Source organism: Archocentrus centrarchus, chromosome 4 (assembly GCF_007364275.1).
Source record: "Archocentrus centrarchus isolate MPI-CPG fArcCen1 chromosome 4, fArcCen1, whole genome shotgun sequence".
Lineage (NCBI taxonomy): Eukaryota > Metazoa > Chordata > Actinopteri > Cichliformes > Cichlidae > Archocentrus > Archocentrus centrarchus.
The window spans coordinates 19,909,674-19,930,727 of record NC_044349.1 but is presented as its reverse complement, the minus strand read 5'-3'; the positions used below and the strand labels follow the sequence as shown (position 1 = coordinate 19,930,727).

Sequence of the window (21,054 nt, the reverse complement as noted above, 5' to 3'; positions counted from 1 at the left end):
GGGAACACTGAAAGACAAAAGACTAATAGAGACATGATGGAGGAACAGAATGGAAAAGCAAAGGCAACTAACTGAATCCAACCTTCAAAGTAATCAGTAGCTGAAACTAACAAGAACTGAAGACTCAACGTAAAGAGGAATAAAATGAAGCTTAATATGGAAACCATAAAGAGCATCAAGACAACAAGCAAGACGTCTAAACTTCTAAATACAAGAATGGATGGCTAGCTGCAATCGGTTTTTGGCAGTGTGGCTTTTATATGTCTTTTATTTATCCAGGTAAAAAGATTAAAAATGTGTTTTTCAAGAGAACTCAAAAGGGCAGCACGAACTGCAACAAATATAACATCACAGTTCTACAGAGTTATTTTAAGTGGCCAAAAAGGACTGAATTGGTACAGTAACTGAGAGTCAAAGGGATACTTGGGAAACAGGTCATTCCCATATGTCAGATATAACCCCTTAATAAATCCTGTTGAGTACAACCTGTTTACCAATATAAGCAAAGATATTACACATGAAAAACACAAATAAACACTGAAACAGTGAGATGACATATTAAAGAAGAAGGGACTTCATCCATTTGTGTGCTCACACCATGGGCAAACCAAAGGTAAGTTTTCCAATCTTTTCTGATGAGATTGAGTGTGTCACTCTAACCAGTGCAACCCCATTACCCAGATTACCAAAAGATGACAAATGAATTTCCAGTTTCCCTCCTTTATTTACAGTGCCGTGGAAAAGCATTTACCTACTTCGTGATTTTTTTTTTTTTTTGCATATTTGTCACATTTACATGTTTTAGGTTATCAAACTAATTTTAATATTAGACAAAGATAACCTGAATAATTAAAAAATGTAGTTTTTAAAGGTTGATCTCATTTATTAAGGGACAAAAAGCTATCCAAACCCACCTGGCTCTATGTTAAAAAGTAACTGCCCCCTAAACCTAATAACACCCTTGGCAGTAGAAACTGCAATCAAGCATTTGCAGTAGCTGGCAATGAGTCTTTCATGTTGCTGTGGAGGAATTTTGGTCCACTCTTCTCTACAGAATCATTTAAATTCAGCCACATTGGAGGGTTTTCAAACACAAATGGCCTGTTTAAGGTCATCCCAAAGCATCTCAATCTGATTTAAGTCCAGACTTTAGCTAGGCCACTCCAACCCTACATTTTCTTCTGGTTTTGCCGTTCAGAGGTGGACTTACTGGTGTGTTTCGGATCATTGTCATGCTGCATAATGTGAGTGTGCTTGAGCTTCAGGACACAAACTGATGGCTGGACATTCTCCTTCAGGAGTTTCTGTTAGAGAGTAGAATTCATGGTTCCATCTATTATGGCAAGTCATCCATTCCTGAAGCAGCAAACAAGTCCCAGACCATCACACTACCACCACCATGCTTGACTGTATGATGTAAGATTAGCTCGAATTAAAAGCCAGAGAGAAGAAATGGGTCTTGAGCGAAGACTTAAATGTAGAAACAGTCCGAGCAGTTCTAATATGAAATGGTAAGGCATTCCAGAGGCTCGGTGCAATAACTGAAAGAGCTCGGTCACCTCTATTTTTAAGTCTAGATCTAGGAATTTTTAGGATCACCTGATTGGCAGACCTCAATGGTCTGATGGGAGTATGAACATAAATAAGATCACACAAATACAGAGGGGCCAGCCTGTTTAAAATCTTAAAAACAATCAATAAAATCTTAAAATTGACAGGAAGCCAATGAAGTGAAGCTAAAACTGGAGTAATATGCTCAGTCTTTGCCACCTGATGGTGGCAAAATAAAAAATCTTGAACGTTAAAACAAAGCGCAGCTGTTATTTGATCTTTACTTTAATAACTCTGCTGCTTATTTAGCTCATATGAGCTGACAGATTTCTGCCGCCTCCTACTGAGGTGTGTGTGTGTGGGGGGGCGAAACCGAGAGCCTTTGTGCACTGTGATCTCCTGTGATCTCCTTTATTGGCCAAGGTATGCTATATACCTTGGCCAATAAAGTTTGATTCTGATTCTGATTCTTTGTGTGCCGCTCTGTAGCACCACCGCTTGAATCCAGCCGGGGGCGCTGCTCTCTAACAAACGTCTCCGAGCAACAGGGTGCCTTTATTGTATAGAATCTGGTGTGTGCGCCGTTTTCCTCAACTTTTTTTTTTCACAGGCTGTCGCTGCTGTTATTTAGGCACAGAGAAAGGAAGTAGCGGCAGGCTAGCTGGTTAGCCGGTCTGAAATCACACCGTCTGTTAGGAAAGAGGAATTTTTTTATCCCCAGAAACGACTCTTCGCTGTTTAAGTAGTCTGCGCTTTTTGTTCCTCTCTCGGTTCATTTCAGGTTCTTTTCGCCTCGGATCGAAACATTCAGAGTGATTCAGCTGTGAGCTTTGTCTGTTTGCCACTTTACCGTTTGTAGCCTGCTAGGGATAAACCAGCCTTATTTTCACCAGAGGAGAAAGCAGAGGGGGCAAAGGCAGAATTGCGACGTGATTATCATTTTTTTTTTCAGCAGTTGGTTGAATCGCGGTGGCATTTGAGGATTATACCAGGACAATGAGAAAAACAGACGGCAAAGGTACGTGAAAGAAAGCTTTGTACTAGCTTCTTCTTTTCTTCTTTTTTTTTAACGAAAAACTTTCAGTAACAAAGCCATATATTAGCCTAAGTGTTTTTACTTTACTTGTTGTGGCTATGTGATTTTATTTTTACGGTTACCGGGCACTACATTGACGGAACTGTTAATAGGAAGTTCATGTGAAGCGGCTCAGAACGTTAACCCTTTAACCGTTCCCGGTTCAAACCCCCAGTCTAAGACGAACTATAAGGCAACTTTGACAGTTGTCCCGACTGGCTGCGATAATAGGTGATAGCATCATGTCAGTGACACACAGTGGTGTAGCTGCATCCGTTGTGTGACTTCACTGAGAAATGTGGGCAGACTTGTTGAGTGTACGCAGGCCTGGTGCATGGGTGACTAACCTTTCTGTCAGTGAGCTGTTGTCTTCTCACTCTAGAAATGTCCCACCACTTTTGGTTTTGTTGACATAAATCCGGCCAGAATTATACATAAACTATTGTTTATGTGGCGCATAAGGACATCGTAGGTGCAGCAGTTTACTGAAACATGTCCAAGCATAAATGGAAATAAAGCAAAAATACAGTCTGGACAATTCTAACGCCCTTAAAAGTCAATATTTGTTGTGATCACCTTTATTCTTCAACACAGCCTGATCTCTCTTAGAGAAGCTTTCTTTTAATTTCTTTCAGGAATAGTTTTCCAGGCTTCTTGAAGGACATTCAAAGCTCTTCTTTGGATGTTGACTTTTTTTTATTCTGTTCTGTCAAGGTGATCTTTCAATAATTTTCAGGTCTGAGGTCTGGGGAGGCCAGTCTTTGACTGATAGTGTTCCATTGTGTGCTTTTTTTCTATCCAGGTATGCTTTTACTGCATTGGCAGTGTGTTTGGGATCATTGTCATGTTGAAAAATGAAGCCATTTCCAGTTAGATGCTTCTGGATGGTATTGCATGGTGGATCAAAATCTGATGGTACTTTTCTGCGTTTGTAATTCTGTCAATTTTGATAAGATCTCCACCACCACTGGCTGAAATGCAGCTCCAAACCATGAGAGAGCCTCCACCGTGCTTTACACATGGCTGCAGACACTGCTGTACCCCTCTCCTGACCTCCTCTGTACATACTGACAACAGTTTGAACCCAACATGTCAAATTTGGATTCATCACTCGATGAGACCTGTTGCCTCTGATTTTCAGTCCAGTTCTGGTGTACCTCAGTGTTACTGCCCCATTTCCCTTCCTTAAGTTGCAAGAGTAGACATGACACTGGGTCATCTCTTGAGTTAAGTACCTCTTTTATGCTTTAGTGATTCATAAGCTTCATAACTCTTAACTTACTGCAAGGCTTAGTAATATCACTAGTGATAGCCCCTACATACTTTTCCCACCTCTCATTTGCATCTGCCTTGGCAAGCTACTGTCAGCTCATCAGTTTAAAGGAAATTCATATTAGCACTACCGGGTTGACATTTAAATAGAGGATTCCCAGTATTGCTTAGATGTAGGTATGCCAAAAATGTATGCACAACTGCATATAAAACAATTCTTCAGGTTTAATTTGCAATCCCTGGCTCTGTGAGGACTGTTACAGTTTCAGTGGTGGGGAAAAAAGGAATCACAGAGCAATATTTAAATTACATGTACGACTCTCTCCCTGTTTCCATTTCTCATTTACTGAATTGTGGCTTAAGTAGAAAGTCCTTTTCTGCAATTTTGTATTCACACTTCCCTCTGACAAACTGGCAGTCACATGTGGAGGAAAGGGTTGAAATAAGGGGACAGACCAGAAAGTGGAAAATTATAGCAGTCACCTGTCAGCTGGTTTAGAGATTTACAACTTCACGTTGTTACCTTGTGACCCTGCATTATTGAGGTGGGTGGGGGAATAACTTGACTGGAGTCTTTCACAGTGGTTTCATTGCATGTGTTTCATGAGCATGGATGTCACATTTTTCACATTGTCTTTAGTAAAAGATTTACTATAGAAATATTAACATTGTTGCTGTCCAGTTTCTATGACAAATTTGAAAGTGGTCCCAATGGTGCTTTTGTAATTTTAATACAATAATGTTAATATTTTAATTAACTGGGTTCAGTTTACAAACATAACTGTAGCAATTTCTTAATATATTTAATTATCATATTTATTATGTATCCTGATTATTGAGATAAATTTCTATCAAATGTATAGTTTGTGTTAGAACCTCAGGGTGTTAAATCTTTATATTTGAATATTATTTTAACCTAGAAGGAATCATGAAGTTCACCAGGAACGCACTTTTCTCCAGTGAATTCTCAGAGAACAGATCCAACATCCAGGGGACCAGTACTTGTTTGTGTTCCTCTACATCACAGACATTAAATTGATATGATATTGATTGTTGCGTGGGCTCAAAAATGCTGACAAAATGGCCTTTATGTACTTGGATGGCCCGTAACTCAAACTGTTTTATAGTAAAACGGTAATAATGTGCATGGCTGTTTATTGTGCAAAACAAATCAACCAACGGCGAGTGCTCCAGGTGAGAAATATCTTATTCCAAAAATATTTTATTCCATGCCCAATTATTCAAGCCCAATTAATTCTGTTGAAACACTGTTTGTAACATAAATAAGCCAGCTAAAAGTGTTGACCGCATTCTCCAGCTATATATGACTGACACAAGAGAAGTGTGATGCTATTGTGGGTGTGTGCAGCACCCACAGCCCTGACGATACGGGACCTGCTGACCACACAGTGGTTCCAATTAAACATCAGGATATCCTGTATATCCATTATGCCCATCTGTCGCATGCGAAATTAAATTGGTGCCCCAATTCTCCAGAGAAAGCTTAAAGATTTGATTTGCATTTATTAAAAATACTTCCGCTTTTATAGTTATCTATAGAAAATGGGATTAATTATTCAAACGTGAACACATCATGCTGTCTAAGCTCACACGTATGGCACCAAAAAGGATATCAGTCATGCTCTTCCCCACTTTACAAATACCCACTAACTTAAATGATTAGAAACGAGCAAACCTTTAATATTATACGGATCCTATTTTGTCCCATACCGCCTTAAAATGCATCTAAACACTCGGGCAGCCCACAGAATGGCTCTCTGCCATCTTTGAAAAGAAAAGAGCCATATGGCCCCCACTAATGGTTTGTACTCTGCAAGCCCCACTGCAGATTTGACAGTGGTTTGGAGATGGGGGAGGGGACGGAAAACCAGTTACATCTCCAGATCAGCCTTCAGTTTTAATTGTCTAAACAGCCTGGTGAACGTAACTGTTTTAAAATTGTAATAAGAAGAAAATTGCCTCTCTGTAGCTGAGCTGCTATCTGTCAGAGGGGACTCGAGGAGAGCCACCGTTTGTACATATATTTTCAGTGACTAAATGCCCCCTCATGTGCTACTAAATGTTTCTGTTTGTTTGTTTTGGTCATAGGTGTGTTTTTAAATTCATAAAGCTGTTGCTTTTAACTTGAAAGCCATTGCCCTGTTTATTTTAGATGTATGTAAAATGTAGGGCTGTAGCTGATTAGGATCATTAAACTAAATGACATTACAGGAACTTTTTGTTGTTTCCTAATGCTGCACTTATCAAGCAAGCTGCTCGCTGTGGTGACACCACAGCCAGTAAGTTGTTTTTCAAGTTTAATGGTGATGAAGAGACATGTGTAGAATGCAAATGAAAATGTGCTGGTGTATTTTTACACAGATGTGATGTAAAATTACTTTACTTCTGGTTAGCTAGATACTGATGACTTAAGAGGTGTGAGGGCTTGCACTCAGCTAAAGCAGCAAAGAAGGTTGCCAACATGTTTGTGTAGTATATCTTATCTGTACTGTTTTGTTTTTTATGGTCACGTGTTGGGTGGGCAGTTTCTAAAAGTGAATTATTCAGAAACTGTTTGGTTTCCCATACTATTCATGATTAGAGTGGGAAATTAGGTTAAAATGGCAGCTGCGGCCGCTGCACTTTTACATTTTGTGATCATGTATAACTATGCAGAATTTTCAAGGCTGGCTGACTTTGTTTTGAGATAAAATAGAAAACGCAGGGATAAAAATAACCTTGTACACTTGAGTCCCTCTGTGTTGGAGTGTCCGTGTCCTCCTTTTGAAAAAGTTTTCTGACAGATTTAGGTCTCCGACAGAACGAGGACAGGGGAACAGGTTGAGCTATAGCTTGCTGCTGCAGCACAGTGCTTCCTAGCAAGTCATTTTGCACCATCCGTTGTATGTACAGCTGTTGCACTGGCATATATATGCTACCTGTGGAATGACAGACACCTGCAGTCCTATGACACTGCAGAGCAGCCTCAGTAGGTGGAATGGATCAGCGGTCTAGAAGCAAATGCAGCACACTTTTTATCACTAGAACATTGCTATATATTCACACATATTCTCCACGTGGTGGACAAACTTAAATTGTGCCGAAAGTATTGCAGATTCATTTTGAAATAACAAATGCATATAAACGGGGGGGGGGGGGGGGGGGGGGGGGGGGGGGGACTCTTTAGAGTTGTAATGAAACTCGTTTTCTGTCAAATAAGCTCACAGAATCACTCCCTGTAGTGTATGTGGTGATCATGCCTATGTTGTGTGTAGTCTGAGCCAGGAGAAACCGCATAGCCTCGATTCTCCAAAATGTTAGAAAATGAATGCTGATCACGCTGCAGTAAGCTTTGTACTACATGAGGTGTAGTCAAGGCTCATTGCTAAGGGCTTGGCCAAAAGAGCACAACATGTAGAGGCCTGCGTTTGCATTTTGACATCAGGAAAATGTCAATAGCACACTTACAATCCTGCTGAAGAGCATGGGCTAGCTTCTGATGCTTTGCCACAAAGGGTGGGCTCAGGTGGTCTTATAACGTCAGTGCAGAAGAATCAAAGATGACATACCAATCAGTTGATTCGATGGGTAAAACTTTTTAATTCCCATCAGCGTTACTTTTTCACTTGAAGTTAAGCAAACTGGGTGCATGGACATTCAGGAAGGGATGAACGAAAAGAAAGAGGCCAGAAAGAAGAAACGAGACACCAGTGTGCACCCATGTGTTTGTGCTTTTGTGTATATAGTTTGTCAGCGCTTCGTTCAGGCTTTTCTGTGGCAAACATCAGGGAGGATAAAAGGACCTGCTTTCTTCAGAATCTGTTAGCTAAAATTTGGAGTATGCAGTTACGGTTTTGTTGAGACTGAACTAGGGAACCGAGTGAACAAGTTAGTTTATGTAAGTAGATGAGGAGAGGCAAAACGAGGGAGAGTGGTGAAGTATTTCAATTGCAAAAACTCTCCTAGTCTGCTCTTTCAATGTGGTAAGCTCAATTTATGGGCTTTATAAATAGACCCAGCTCTAATGATAGGGTATAAGTGAGGAAAAGGCAGACTGATGGTTTATGGATGGCCTACTTACAGTGCATTTGTTTGCTGTGCCTCATTCTTCGCTCAGTCATCACTGCAGCTGTCAAACACATCAGGTCCAGATGACAAGCCTGATTTTGAATATTATGATTATAATGAATCTGTGAGTTTATATTCTGAGTATAGGCTCAGTAATAAGCTGTTGGGTTTTATCCAAAATATGTAAATCAGTAATTTCCCCTAGCAAAAGTGAAAATTGGTTTAAAAACAGCTCAAGCACAGTGAGTTCATATGGCACTTAGGTTAAAATCAACATGCTACATCGTGATTGTCGGTCATTGTTACTCAGCAGTGTTTACGTTCAGAAATGGTAACGAAAAAGCAGTGTTTGCATCACCATGGCAACCATGAAAACAAGCTTTGAAAGCAGCAGAAAGCTTTTAACTCAAACTGTTATCTCTATCTTAACTAACCAAGCAGTATTTAATCTTAATTACTGACATTTTTTTAAGTTAATAACTTGATGAAAAATAATGCAAATAAAGTTTAAAAATCTGTGGCTTCTGTTGTGAGCGGCAAAATGATTCACACCACCACCAAACTGTCCACGCTCCAAATATGGACTTTTCCACCCGTTTATAAGTAGAAAAAATTAATTCAGTGTCTGACAACACAAATCAATAGATTAGAGGTCATGATTATTTCACAAGCTGCTATGAGACTGTTGTTACATTAACCAGCTTTTTTCAAACTCTGATTTCCAGTCTGACATGTCTGGTTGGAGTCTTTCTGTCACTCCTTCCTGTGTAGGAGTTTACTGTCTGTCTGTTTGCAGACACAGACTGACTGGTTGGCTGTGGTGAGTGCTGTAACCTCTCCCTCCATCCTCTCTGTAGGCACTGATCCTGTCCCTTGGCTCTGGATAATGGGCAACAGGGACACACCCCGAGGCTTTATTTGCTGTTGCTCTGCACCATAGTGTAAAATGTTGTCAGGCAGGGTTAATAAGAGCCATGCTATGTTGAGTGTATCTGTCTATTTTGCCATCTGTTAAGTAGTGTTAGCCTATGTTTGCAAGGTTAAATCTCACTTTCTACCTGCCTGCTTCTGCTCACCAGCAGGATTACTTTTGTGATAATTTTGACTTAAAAATATTTCAAATATCTTAAAAGCTAGTTCCTGAAAGCATGTTTGCACCTTATCTCACCTGCTGCATTTGTCTCTATCGCCACTGTAGTACTGAAGTCGCATCTGTAGTTTAGCTGTGCTTATATCACCACCATCTGTTGATCAAGAAACATGAGTAAAAATTTTTTTTTTTTTTTTTTTTTTAAATTTACCATAAAGAGCTCACTTTAAACAACTCCACCCCGATCCTCCACCTTCAAAGATGTATTAGGAGAAACTGGGTTGGACTTGTTTACATGTTGGTTGAAGAGTCTGAGGAAATGGATGTTAGCATCATTCGTTACTCACTCCTTCTGGAATGACCTGAGGGGAAAAAGAAAAGGATTATTTCATCCAGGCTGGGCAGTCAAGGTGACAAATCATTCCTGTTCTCTGTGCCAGGGCAGAAAGAAGCCAGTGTGTTACAGAGGACATTGGTAAAGGTGGCACAATGGGAGACCAGTGCTTACAGCTTTCCTCTTGAAGCGCACAGCATTTTTTTTTTCAGTTATTAGGTGTTAATCTAAATTAACTTATGGTGTAAGAAAAAAAAATATATATATATATATATATATTTTTTTTTATAAATATAGTGTTGTTGCCCTGTTTACAGTTTTGAGCATGTGTCAATTTAAACATTGTCATATAAGCTTCCAAATGTGTTTTGAATGTGACATGGCTGGATCTTTGGAAAAAGAAATGCCATATATAAATATATATTATATACATGAACCATGTTTTTGTGAGCATCTGTTTTTTTGTTTTGTGTGTGTGTGTGTGTGTGTGTGTGTGTAGTGGACATATTGGCGCTTTGTTTTTAATGCATGGGCTGAACTGTGTGTCCCATTGTGCTGACTGCAGCTTAGTCTCACCACTGGATGCCTGAAGGACTGTGGAGAGTGACAAGAGAAGTCAAAGAGAAAAACCAAAGACAGAAGAGTGCAGACAAGGGAGGCATAGACGGGGAAAGAGAAGGAAAGAAAGAGACAAGCCAAGGGCAGGAACAGTAGACCTTGGCGATGTGCACGCTATTGGCTGAGCTCCGGTTTGCTCTGTTTGTTTTTGCTCTATTTTTACCTTGCAGTCTGACACTGGTCACTGATGAATGGCTCCATATGTAAGTTACATTTCATCTCACAGAAATCATTCAGTATGTCTGGCTCAGGTGGGAGAGGGGGAGTGTTAAGAGACATGATATGGCCCATTAAGGAGTAAAGACGGGGAGTGGAGAAGAACATGTGCTCTTTGGAAAATAGCTTTAGATGTCTCGTCTCCTTAGTGTAATTTGGGATTCTTATGGTGGTCATAAATTAATGTCATTCTGTGCTTATCTTAGCGTTCATTAAGCTTTTTGGCAATGTTGTGGGTTGGAAAAGTTAAAACAACATGACCCTTGAAGCTGAAACTGATGTCCAAGCTTGTATAAAATGTTGGATGAGTACTATTGGTAGCTGGGGTAGGATTCATGAAAAGGATAAGCGGATGGATGGATGGATGGATGGATGGATGGATGGAGTACTATTGGTAACATTAAGTTGTGTCCAAGTGGCTTAAGCATGTTGTTGATACTCTTTTGAGTCACCTACAATAGGAAAGGCAGAAGCTAAATCTGTTTCTTTTTACCTGCTGTGTCGTTTCTTATGTGATCAGCTTTGAGATCAAGATCATGGTGTTGTTTCCACCTATCTGCCCCCCCCCCCCCCCCCCCCCCCCCCCCCCCCCCCCCCCCCCCGCTAATGAACAAAAGCATGCGTCTGAGTGTGGCATGTGAATTGGTTGTGGGAGTAAGGGATTTTACATATACTTGGTGCAGAGCAATGACTATTCTGGTGTTACAATGGAGTCGTGTGTTTGGGAGGTGTTTTTAGTGCTGGGTAGCCCACATGAGTGAGCGTGTACAACAATCCCCTCTGTCTGCCTCCTTCCTTTCCCTTTGCTTCCTTTTCTCTCCTTCCTGATTTCTGCCTGCAGCTGTCCCACATCTCCAGATGACATACTGTAGGTCTGTATGTCCTTATGATGGTGGTTTATCACGCTAAGGAGGAATGGAGTGTTTCCTGAACTGGAGACCGTCCAGAGCAGCCGCTGTTTAGCCAATATCAAAATACACCTGAATCAAACAAACACAGACCAAATAGGTTTCTATAAACTGGTTGCATGCAGAGGGTGGACAGAATAACATGAACATCAGCTCAGTGCAAACCGCGGAATTTCACACCAGAACCCCCCCCCCAAAAAAAAAACCAAAAAAACATGCTACTAATCACTTCCTATTTTACATGTGGGAAAAGGCCAAATCAAAACTTTTATTTTGAACTCAGGTGAACTTGGGGCTTTCCTAAGTAAATTGCATTAAGTGCTCTAATTGTATAAACCAGTCCATACCATAGAAGACAGGCTAAATTCGTGTAGGTCAGCAGATATTTTCATGAATGATTCTGAATAATCAGATTAGTTATGCTTGTTAAGTGTTATTAATCAGTCATTAAAATGTCAGCAAATGGTGAATAATAATTGTGAAATCCCAAGTTTCATTTGATAAAAATAAAGCTTTTGTTTTGATTTATTTAAATAAATAAATACAAATTTAACAGTAGAAAATTTTTTGGTATTATAATAATAAGTCAAACAATTATCGATTAGGTCCTGACTCACTATTAGTTGTTGAAGATTTTGGCAAAGGTAGAATATATTCAAGGATTCAGTTATATTATGCTGATATTTGTTATTCTGTCCACCCTAATAAATATTTAGATTACTATACCAGTGTCCTTAAAGGTTTCAGTGTTCTGTATTTGTGCACCGCTGACCTAAACTAGTTTATTAGCCTAACATGGCTCTGATGACTGGTCCGGAAAAACCGTCCGGAATAACGTGTCACCACCAGCCAGTGTGGAATCCAACAGCAAACCAATCACACTGAGCAGAGGCTTCTGGGTTGCATTAAGTCAGACATGCAACGACCTCATTGCTCTGGTGTATTCATGTGAACGCTACTGCTGCTTTGAATCTAATGTTTCAGCTCATCACGCTGATTGAAAACATATATTTCTCTACACCGGTTGCTATGCACTGTCCTTTACCTCTAGATGAAAGATCCCTGGGATTTGAAGCTCTGTAGTACAGCCTTCCAAAGCTGGGATACTCTTTGGGTAACATTTGCATGTTTATTTGCATGTAGGACCAAATTTCTGCTGTTGCAACTCAGTCCCAGAGGTTTGATGAAATACAAAACAATCTTGATATTTTTTTTTTTCTACTTCGCTCACTGGGGCTTGCCCTCTGGTCTGACCAACTGGGTTGCAGACTAGTAAAGAGGCATTACGTGTAAATCAAAAACACCTGAATATGGACTTTTTATAGCAAGCAGTGTTTCCTCAAGGTTGTCCACTCTCCTCTAGTGAAACTTTGCATCTGGAGTGAGTTAAACCAGCAGTACCAAATGTCAGGCGGTGGGGGGCAGAGGGGGTGACCAGCGGGGGGGGTCGTTGAATGGGAGGCGTCGGAAGGTGGAGTTAGGGGAAATTCTCTAACAGACAATGATAGGACAGAAAAGATTGAGGGAAAGGGGCACAAGTAAGGGAAGCAGTTATAAACCCAGCAGTGCAGCTCAGGCTGACGGTCAGTGAGACGAGGGGGATGTAGTGTAAGGCTGTACCTTGGGCCTCCTGGATTGCTGAGCTGCTGTGAAATGTACATGAATTAATAGTTTACAAATGTCAGGCTGCCTAAAGCATAAACAGCACAGGAAGCCGTAGAGGAGTGATACAGCCAAGATTTTAGGTTGTTTTTAAATCTCTGTGAGATTTTGGGGTCATACCTTCCTCCGAGGGATGTCAAATGAACAGCTGCCCGCTTCAGTTTGTCAATACATGACTCAGACACATGATATTGGGAGTAGCAGATCAATGTGGTGCACTCAGATGACCATGTTCTAATTGATTAGCACTGTCCATCACAGCTATGGTTATTTAATGACCCAGCCTGCTGGCTAGCTCACATTTATTTATGGTTGGTGAACTGGGCATTCGCTGTTATGTTAAATATTTATTATCACTCTTAGTTGAGTTTAAATTTATGCTCTCTAATAATGCCATTCTGTGCTTTTACTTAGCAGGGAAGAAAACTTTGACCATGAGCATGGGATCTCTATTGAATGAATGGGGTGATATTATCAAGTCAAAGACTGGATCCCTGTGGCTTGTCTCCCCTTTATCCTGTTCTATAGACAGAGGCAGCAGATGCTCCTCGGCTCTGGTTTTATTGTTTGTGGCTGGCCAGCCTGGGAGCTGACTTAAAGACGGGGGGATGAGCTTTTAGTGCCCCTTTTCATCTTTTTCCTTCACTCTCTCCATAATTCTCTCTCTATCTGTGTTTCTTATTCAGCCCAGTTGGTGACTGTTGGATGAGTTAATTCCCTGATTGAGGTTTTTGGTCCCTTTAAACAAAAGGCTGCATCTTTGAATAGACCACATGGCTCTAATAGGAGCCATTCGCAGCCATTTTGGTTGCAACTGCATTTCCTATAGAGCCTCAGCCCTGAGGCTGATTTACCACCACTCAGCAGCAGCAGGAGCAATCTCTGTCTCTCATTCGGAGCGCATCTGTGAACATAAGCCAAAAACCACATACAAAGACAAAAACACATGCACATGCACACAGTTGTACTTCCTTCATTTCTGTCTCAGAGTACAGAGTGCCTTGCTTTGGCAACGAGCCAGCTGCTCTCATCCTCATTAGGTCATGCGGAGAGAGTTTTAGTGGTGATGGATACCTCAGCGGTCCCAGCTCCACTTTCCCTGGGGAGAGGAAAGGAGCTTGTCCTAAAGTGTTGCAGCCAGGCACACAGATGCTCCCTGTAATGGCTGTATGTAGACTTACGAAACGAAAATAATTTGAATTTCATTGTAAAGCAAATTATTACATTCTCCATCAAATCCATCAATACCAAGCACAACTTTTAAAAACTGCAGGGCTTTGTTTAACTTCCTGTCGAGGTTTCAGAATTTTCGTGTTACCAGAATTATAAATGTCAAAAAGAAAGTTGGTTAGGTGCATTCCCCTGTTATTTGTTGATTTGATAAACAATTTTTGAATAAATGACACCACCACCACCCCTCCCCTTTAAAAAAAAAAAAAAAGAAAAAAGATGCTCAAAAATAAAAATATTTTTATTACAATCCAGGTGATTTGACTAGAGGAAGGCCAAAACCTCTTTGGAGCTGCTAAAATTGTATGCATGTTGGGAAAAACCCCGAGAGTACACTTTTTACAGTTTTCAGAAAACTGTAGGAAACATTTTATCTTGCTTTAAAATTCTTCAACAAGTACAAATGTTCCAGCTGTCCATAGGCCTGGTTCCACTGTGAAGCAATAATGTGATTTATGTGATATGATTTTGTGAAAGTCTGATTCTCCTTAAGCATCCCCTCTTACACTGTCACTTGCTCACAGTGAGTCACATCCAGAAATGTCTGCTTTTAACACTCATGATGAGCAGTGTAGCCTTTACTTATAATTTACCGATGACATTTTGTATACACAGTAGGTGTAGTGTGAGCGGCTTGTTAGTTTGCACAAAGTGCTTTTGGGCACAGCACTGAACTGCTGTCACGCATGTTTTGGCAGCACTTAGACACCATACTAACAAGAATCCAAGTAGTCGAGTGTCGTTGATGTTAAAACAGATCTTCCAAAACCAATATAAACATAAACATAAGCATAAACTCTGTCATGAAAGCTAATGGAGACTGCTTTTGGTGTCCAGGCTTACTGCCCCCCCCCCCCCCCCCCTTTTTTTTTTTTTTTTTTTTGGGTGTGTGGGTTACTCCCCTGATAATTTATACCTGTAAAGATAATATTCATCAAAACCAGTGGCAATGTAAGCAACCTGTTGATTCACAGGTTTCCCTGCTTTTGAAAAAAAAACTTGAACGACTGGCTTAAGTTCTAATAACAGACTTCTGGGTCCTCTATCTCCTCTAATGGTCATGTCAGTGATGAGTTAGGTCTATGGTGGGAGCTGCTTGTAGTTCTGACTCATGGGAATCATCAGGCTTCCTCTCATGACGCTGCAGAGGAATGTTGGGAGTCACTACATGTTCAGTCCGCATACACTGGTGACATCATAGCCTCCTTCCTTGTGGATCAGTCTCTCTGTGTACAGAGTGTAAGACATACAGTCACAAAGCTGGGAGCTGTGGAAGAGAGTTAACTATATAGAGTAATAGCTGGACTATAGTATTTAAAGTTCATCGTGCCCACCCTACCCCCAATATGTGTCAGTAAATCATTCACTTATTGTCAGCTCATGTAGACAGCCAGCGGTGTCTGGTCACTAACTGGTTGCTCATATTTCTTTGTTGTAACAATTCTTTTTGGCAGTAAATCTTGCACGATTGGAAAGCCTGTTTATTTCCCCTTAATTGGTGCCTCATTTGTAAGGAAGATGCATTTGTGGGTTGAGCAGCAGAGTTGAGTATGTGGGTTGCACCCATGAAATACTTGACAATTCTGTGCCAATATCAAACCAAGGAGCATAAATGTGTAATATACACAGTACCAGGCAAAAGTTTGGACACATTCACCCATGTCCAAACTTTTGACTGGTACTGTATATGTGTGTGTGTGTGTGTGCGTGCATGCGTGCGTGCGTGCTTGTTGGCCTTTGGCGGTCCATTAGGGATAAAATGTACTGTCTGTAGCACAGAGAAAGAGCAAAACGCTCAAGGCTTTCATTTCCAAGTAGGATTATAAGCACTACAGTAACTCTCCATATAACGGCAAAAAATTATTTTTTTCTCCACATTAATTGGCACTATAGGCATTGCTCCTCCTCCTCTTCCCTCTTCTCTGGGTGGACCTTTTTTATGTTTTCTTTGAATGTGGGTAAAGAGGATAGAGGTGGGAGCTGGGAGGCAGGAGAGTGAGTAAGACCTGGCTGGCTTACTTCACTTTTCCAGTGAGTGTCACACAGATTCCTGTTTGACTGCCAAGACCAGCTTCTGTTATGATTAAGTGCCTGTTTTATTCAGCTATTTTGACTCTGTTCAGTTTGTCAGAGCAGTAATTGACTTCTTCTTTATTGGATCTGGATTGTGTATATCATTGCTCTCTTAAAATTGTACTTGTCAGAAACATGGCATATGAGAAGTACAATATTTAGTATAAACAACATAGCTCAATGAAATATTAACCACACAACTGACTCTAATAGTTCTGCAAGTTGAAAGTTTCTCCCAGTGCATGAATAATGTAATGAGTGTTCAAGGAAAATAAATCTACATTAGAAAGACTCTTGGCTAGCTTTGAGATACTGGAATAACTGCAAAAGGTGGTTTATGAAGTAAATATTCCCCTCAATGTCTGAACCTTTGCACCTGCTACAATTACTGATTAATCCCTTTGTATTTATGTTCCTATGAAAGGAAAGTTACTGGGTTATTAAACATGCACAATACAACTTTGTCCATTTCCAATATGATACTGATACCTTGAGTGTGAGTATCTGCAGATAAACACATACTGATCCTGTTGTTACATGAATGAGCAGTGTTTCTCAGTCTGAGGAAAAGACCTGAAATCTTTCTGTAAGGCAGCAACAGACTCAGCTTAACCATTACTTTTGTAACATCGTAAACCTAAAATGTGGCAAACAAAAACTTCCAAGGGAAAAAAAAATACTCAAATGATAGTTTTTGCTTTTCCTGCACCTTCACATGCACACCAATCCCAGAGCTGACAAGAGACAGCTGAGGTGAAATAATTTAAAACAATTAAACAATGTTATGTTAACATAAGAGTAATAAAAAGCTTTCTGACAAGCATTACTGTACATCAAACCAACATCCTGCTAGCTTCTACTTTATATAATTGCTGCTAATTTGCTCTTAGATTCCTCCGCTGCTACTATAGCTCCTGCTGACACAGATCCCATAAATTGGCATGCTGACATGGCCTTTTGAGTCAGGACTGGTGCATCCCTAGTATTAACCTTTAACATAAGGCGCTGCTTTAATGGCTGTCAGCTTCTTTTCACTTAAAAACAGATCTCTTCCCTTGGGTTCTCAAACTTTTGCATATGAACAAATCAGTTTAGTAACATTTCATTTGTACAGTCGAGTTCATTTACTGCAAGTTCATTTTCTCAGCTGGATAATGCAGGGTTAGGAGAGACCAGGTTGGTGAGCTCGGTGGGGATGAGTGGTACCTGCTTTAAGAAATGACTGATTTAATTTGCAGTGGTAGTTGTTATTAATGCATCCTCCTGCCCACAGTAAGTAGGTAAAATACCCCTCTTTATTCATCTGTAGCTCTCTGCTGTGGGGTCTTCCTGTCAACCCCCTCGTAAGCAGCTAAAGTGCCAGGCTAAGCCTACACAAAGCAGACAACTCAGTCTTATCTGAGGAATGCATGGCACCGTCACCGAGGATCTCCTCTGCAGGGAGGAAGCTGTATTATCTCAAAGCCTCTTTCTCCTTTGATTGTCCCCTGAGACCTTTCTTTTCTATCGCACTCATAGATGTTTACTTTTCTCTCTTGTTTCTCCCACCGCCTGTGTCTACAGTTTTTTTTTTTTTTTCTCTCTGTTACTACCTTTTTTCAGATTTTTTTTTTTCTTTGTGCAGTGCTGCACAAACTGAGCTGAAAATGTTAATGCCTTGCATACAGATACTGTAGCTGTATGCATTCTCTTTTGAGACTAGTTGAGAGAGAAGCTCAGGAGTTATTGAAAGATTTAAACCAGACGGAGCTCATGATGGAGGATAATGGTGATGCTGTCCTTTGTGGTCTCTACAGTTTTGCATGCCTTGGCATTTTACAGGCTTGCATGTTTTTGGGACTGTGGTCAGCAAGGCTGGCAGAGACACAAGCTCATGAGTCTTAAGTTGCTCTCCTTTTCCTCTAATTCTCAACTGTGGCCTAGATAATTACAGACTTAGCTTTACTAAGATGTCTTTGTTGTTGCATTTTTGTATTTTTTCTGTTTATATTATGTGGTGAATTTTTTTATATATATATATATATATATATATATATATATATATATATATATATATATATATATATATATATAATTTTATTATTTTTTTAAACTTAAATGAACAGATAATGCTAATAATAATTTATCATAGAGGCAAAATGAAAACTGTATGTAAACAATTCAAAAGGACCAATTAAGGCTCCATATTTATTGGTTATATACCCCCTAATAAATCAGCTGCTGGCAGACTTTTGTGGTTTGGTTTGCTTGCTAAGTTAATCCAAAGCATTAATTTCTTCAGACGATGCTAATTGTTGGGGGAAGTCTTGTGTATTTATTCTTTCATCAGCAGATGTTCCCACAGTTAAGGAATTGAGGAAAAGATGAAACATTATCTTTGCTATCACTATCGTTACACAACTGGATATTCTTGCACATGATTGAAATGCGATATCATCTTATCTAAGCTAATCGGCTATTTGCAAAATGGCTGCTTAGACTGACTGTGCATTCATGAGATTTCTCCATAACACAGCTGGTTCCAGTATGCCAGGCACCGAAGAGTTTAATTGAAAATAAACTTTATATTGGCGAAATTGAGAACTTGAATTCATAAGCATCTGTCAGTACCTCATTTCCCTAAGCCTGCTTATTGTGGGCATCTCTGCAAGTAAAACTTCAATTTTTTTTAGACTTTAAGCTGTCTTTCTTAAATAGCAGAAATAATAAACTGTCAGCCTTGGTGCTTACAGGACTCAGCCCTGGATCAGTTTACCAAAGCAGCACAGTCTGTCCACCCTGCAGCGATTTAAATTAGGGTCCTGTTTCCCCAAGGGGGGCTCACAGTGTACGCAGCATGCATTACTGATGCACATCCACGCTACATGATCCATCATTAAAGCAAACTTTACCCAGCTGCTGCCTCTGTGATTCACACTCAGTGAGCTGTAGCTCACTGATCTGCATTAAGTTTTGTGACAGACAGTATTAACTTGGATTATATTATTTGGCTGTGACCCAGCTGGATGTTACACTGAATTAGTCCTGAAATACCTCAGCACTACTTCAGTTCTGCTCAAGCTGGTGTTTTATGAATCAGCAATAACAGCCAGACTTTCTGCTGTCTGCCAGTGATGTAAAGCTGGGAAACTCGCTACAGCGACACATCAGTGGTTTCAGTCTAAAGTAAACGTGCAGTAATACAAAGAAGTGTAATTTTACAGTTATTTGAATGCAGTAGTGTTAGTGCCACATGATGATTCTGTAATGATCCTATTGTTCATTAAGTTGGGGTGTGGAAATGGATGTTTTTTTTTTTTTTTTTTTTTTACTGGGGGAGTCACCAGTAGAAAACCTGGGTGGCATCTCATTTGGTCCATAAACTGGAGAAGTGCTTAACTCAGGGGTGGGGCTGAAGTGTTGTCCCATCATATGTCATACAGCTTCACTTCAAGATGCACCTTCAAAGAATACGTTTTCTAGAGAGGGTGAAAATGACAAAACACACAATAAACAGTAGTTATTAAAAGATTTAAAAGCATCTAATATTGTGTTGTCATTTTTCTTAATGGAGTTGTGGCCTAATCTGTGCTCTTTAGATATAGCTTGTCATTATTACCAGCATTAACGTGGTTTAATCTTTCACACCTTACAGTCTCAATACTCTGATCTTCTAATAAGCTAAACAGTCAATTTTCACTGGTTGGTACAGTGGTGACCTAAAATGAGGTTGAGTTCTTTTTTTTTTTTTTTTTTTTTTTTTTTTTTTTTTAAAAAACCCTGGAAACAGTGGATACTGTGAGCTATTAATCAACATTATTATATTGTCTTAACAGTCTAGCTGTTGCCATTAGTTAAGAGTTTTCAGTGTTAACTGCAGTGAATTGTCATCATTGAGAAGTTTGTCCCTTACTGCCAGAGTCTGGGAGCTTCCCCGTGGTGATAAAAGTCAGTAAGGACTGAACAGCTTTCTCAGTGATCTGGAGGTTGTGTGAGGATTGTTTTGTATTGGCACCATGTCAATAATGGAAATTAAGTCATTCCCAGGTAAAGAGATGAGTTGTGGTTGAAAATTGCTTAACTTAATTAGTCCTGTGACCAAGTTGCACACCATACAACTGTACTGTACTTGGTTTTGAGAGTGAATAGTGTGCAGGCATTACCCCATTTGTGGTTTGGCCTAGGTGTTCTCAGCATTTGTCTCTGTTGCTATCAGTAAGCGGAAGGGTTGAATTCCTGTGCAGCATCTGCAGCTGCAACTTTTGGTTTCCCTAGCAAGGCCATGTCATGTAAGTGATGTGATAATATTGTGCATCTGATGGCTCAACAGATGCATCTTTTGTCTTGTTAAAATAGAAGTACTTGACCTACTTACATGACTGAAGTGTATTAGTAGACAGCTGAAAAGACCACAAACTTGGAGGTGCTTTCTTTCAGTCAAATATAATAGGTCAATATATTGTGATTATTATTTTTATATATTACATATCAAACAGTTACATTTACTTGTAAAGGGCTCTCTTCTAGGCTAATCAGACACACCAGCATGATACTCAGAGTGAAATTAAGTGAGTGAAATGCCACAGATGAAATTTGATATTGAAAATAAACTATTTCATTGTGTTTTAAAATGCTTGATGCATTGTTTAGACTTACAAGGCTAAAATGATTTATACTGGAAAGCATTCACAATCTGGGATTAAATGATTTTTCACACAGACTCTGAGCAATGTCAGCAGTGTTTATTTATTTACTTTTTTTTTTTATTTTTTTATTTACATATAATACACAGGAGGAGATGGCCTGTTTAAGGCACTTTCTCACTAGAGGAAATTGTAGTGAGAACCAAAAGTTGACACACTCCTCTGTTCAGTGTTCAGGAGGCAAACAAGATACCTGGTCTCAGATGCACACACACACACACACACACACACACACACACACACACACACACACACACACACACACACACTATACT

The 21,054-nt window shown here is 39.9% G+C and overlaps 1 protein-coding gene across 6 annotated transcripts in view; it reads left to right on the top strand.

Moving 5' to 3' along the window:
• The first annotated feature begins 2,093 nt into the window (after positions 1-2,093).
• Positions 2,094-21,054, top strand: part of myo9b (myosin IXB) — a 60,072-nt gene continuing 41,111 nt past the window's right edge. For 3 of the 6 annotated variants that reach the window (XM_030726966.1, XM_030726965.1, XM_030726963.1), the window contains exon 1: positions 2,097-2,569. The gene's annotated coding sequence lies outside the window, so the exon portion shown is untranslated. Of the gene's footprint in view, positions 2,570-21,054 lie in introns of all 6 variants that reach the window. The other 3 variants (XM_030726967.1, XM_030726968.1, XM_030726962.1) reach the window with 2 other exon arrangements.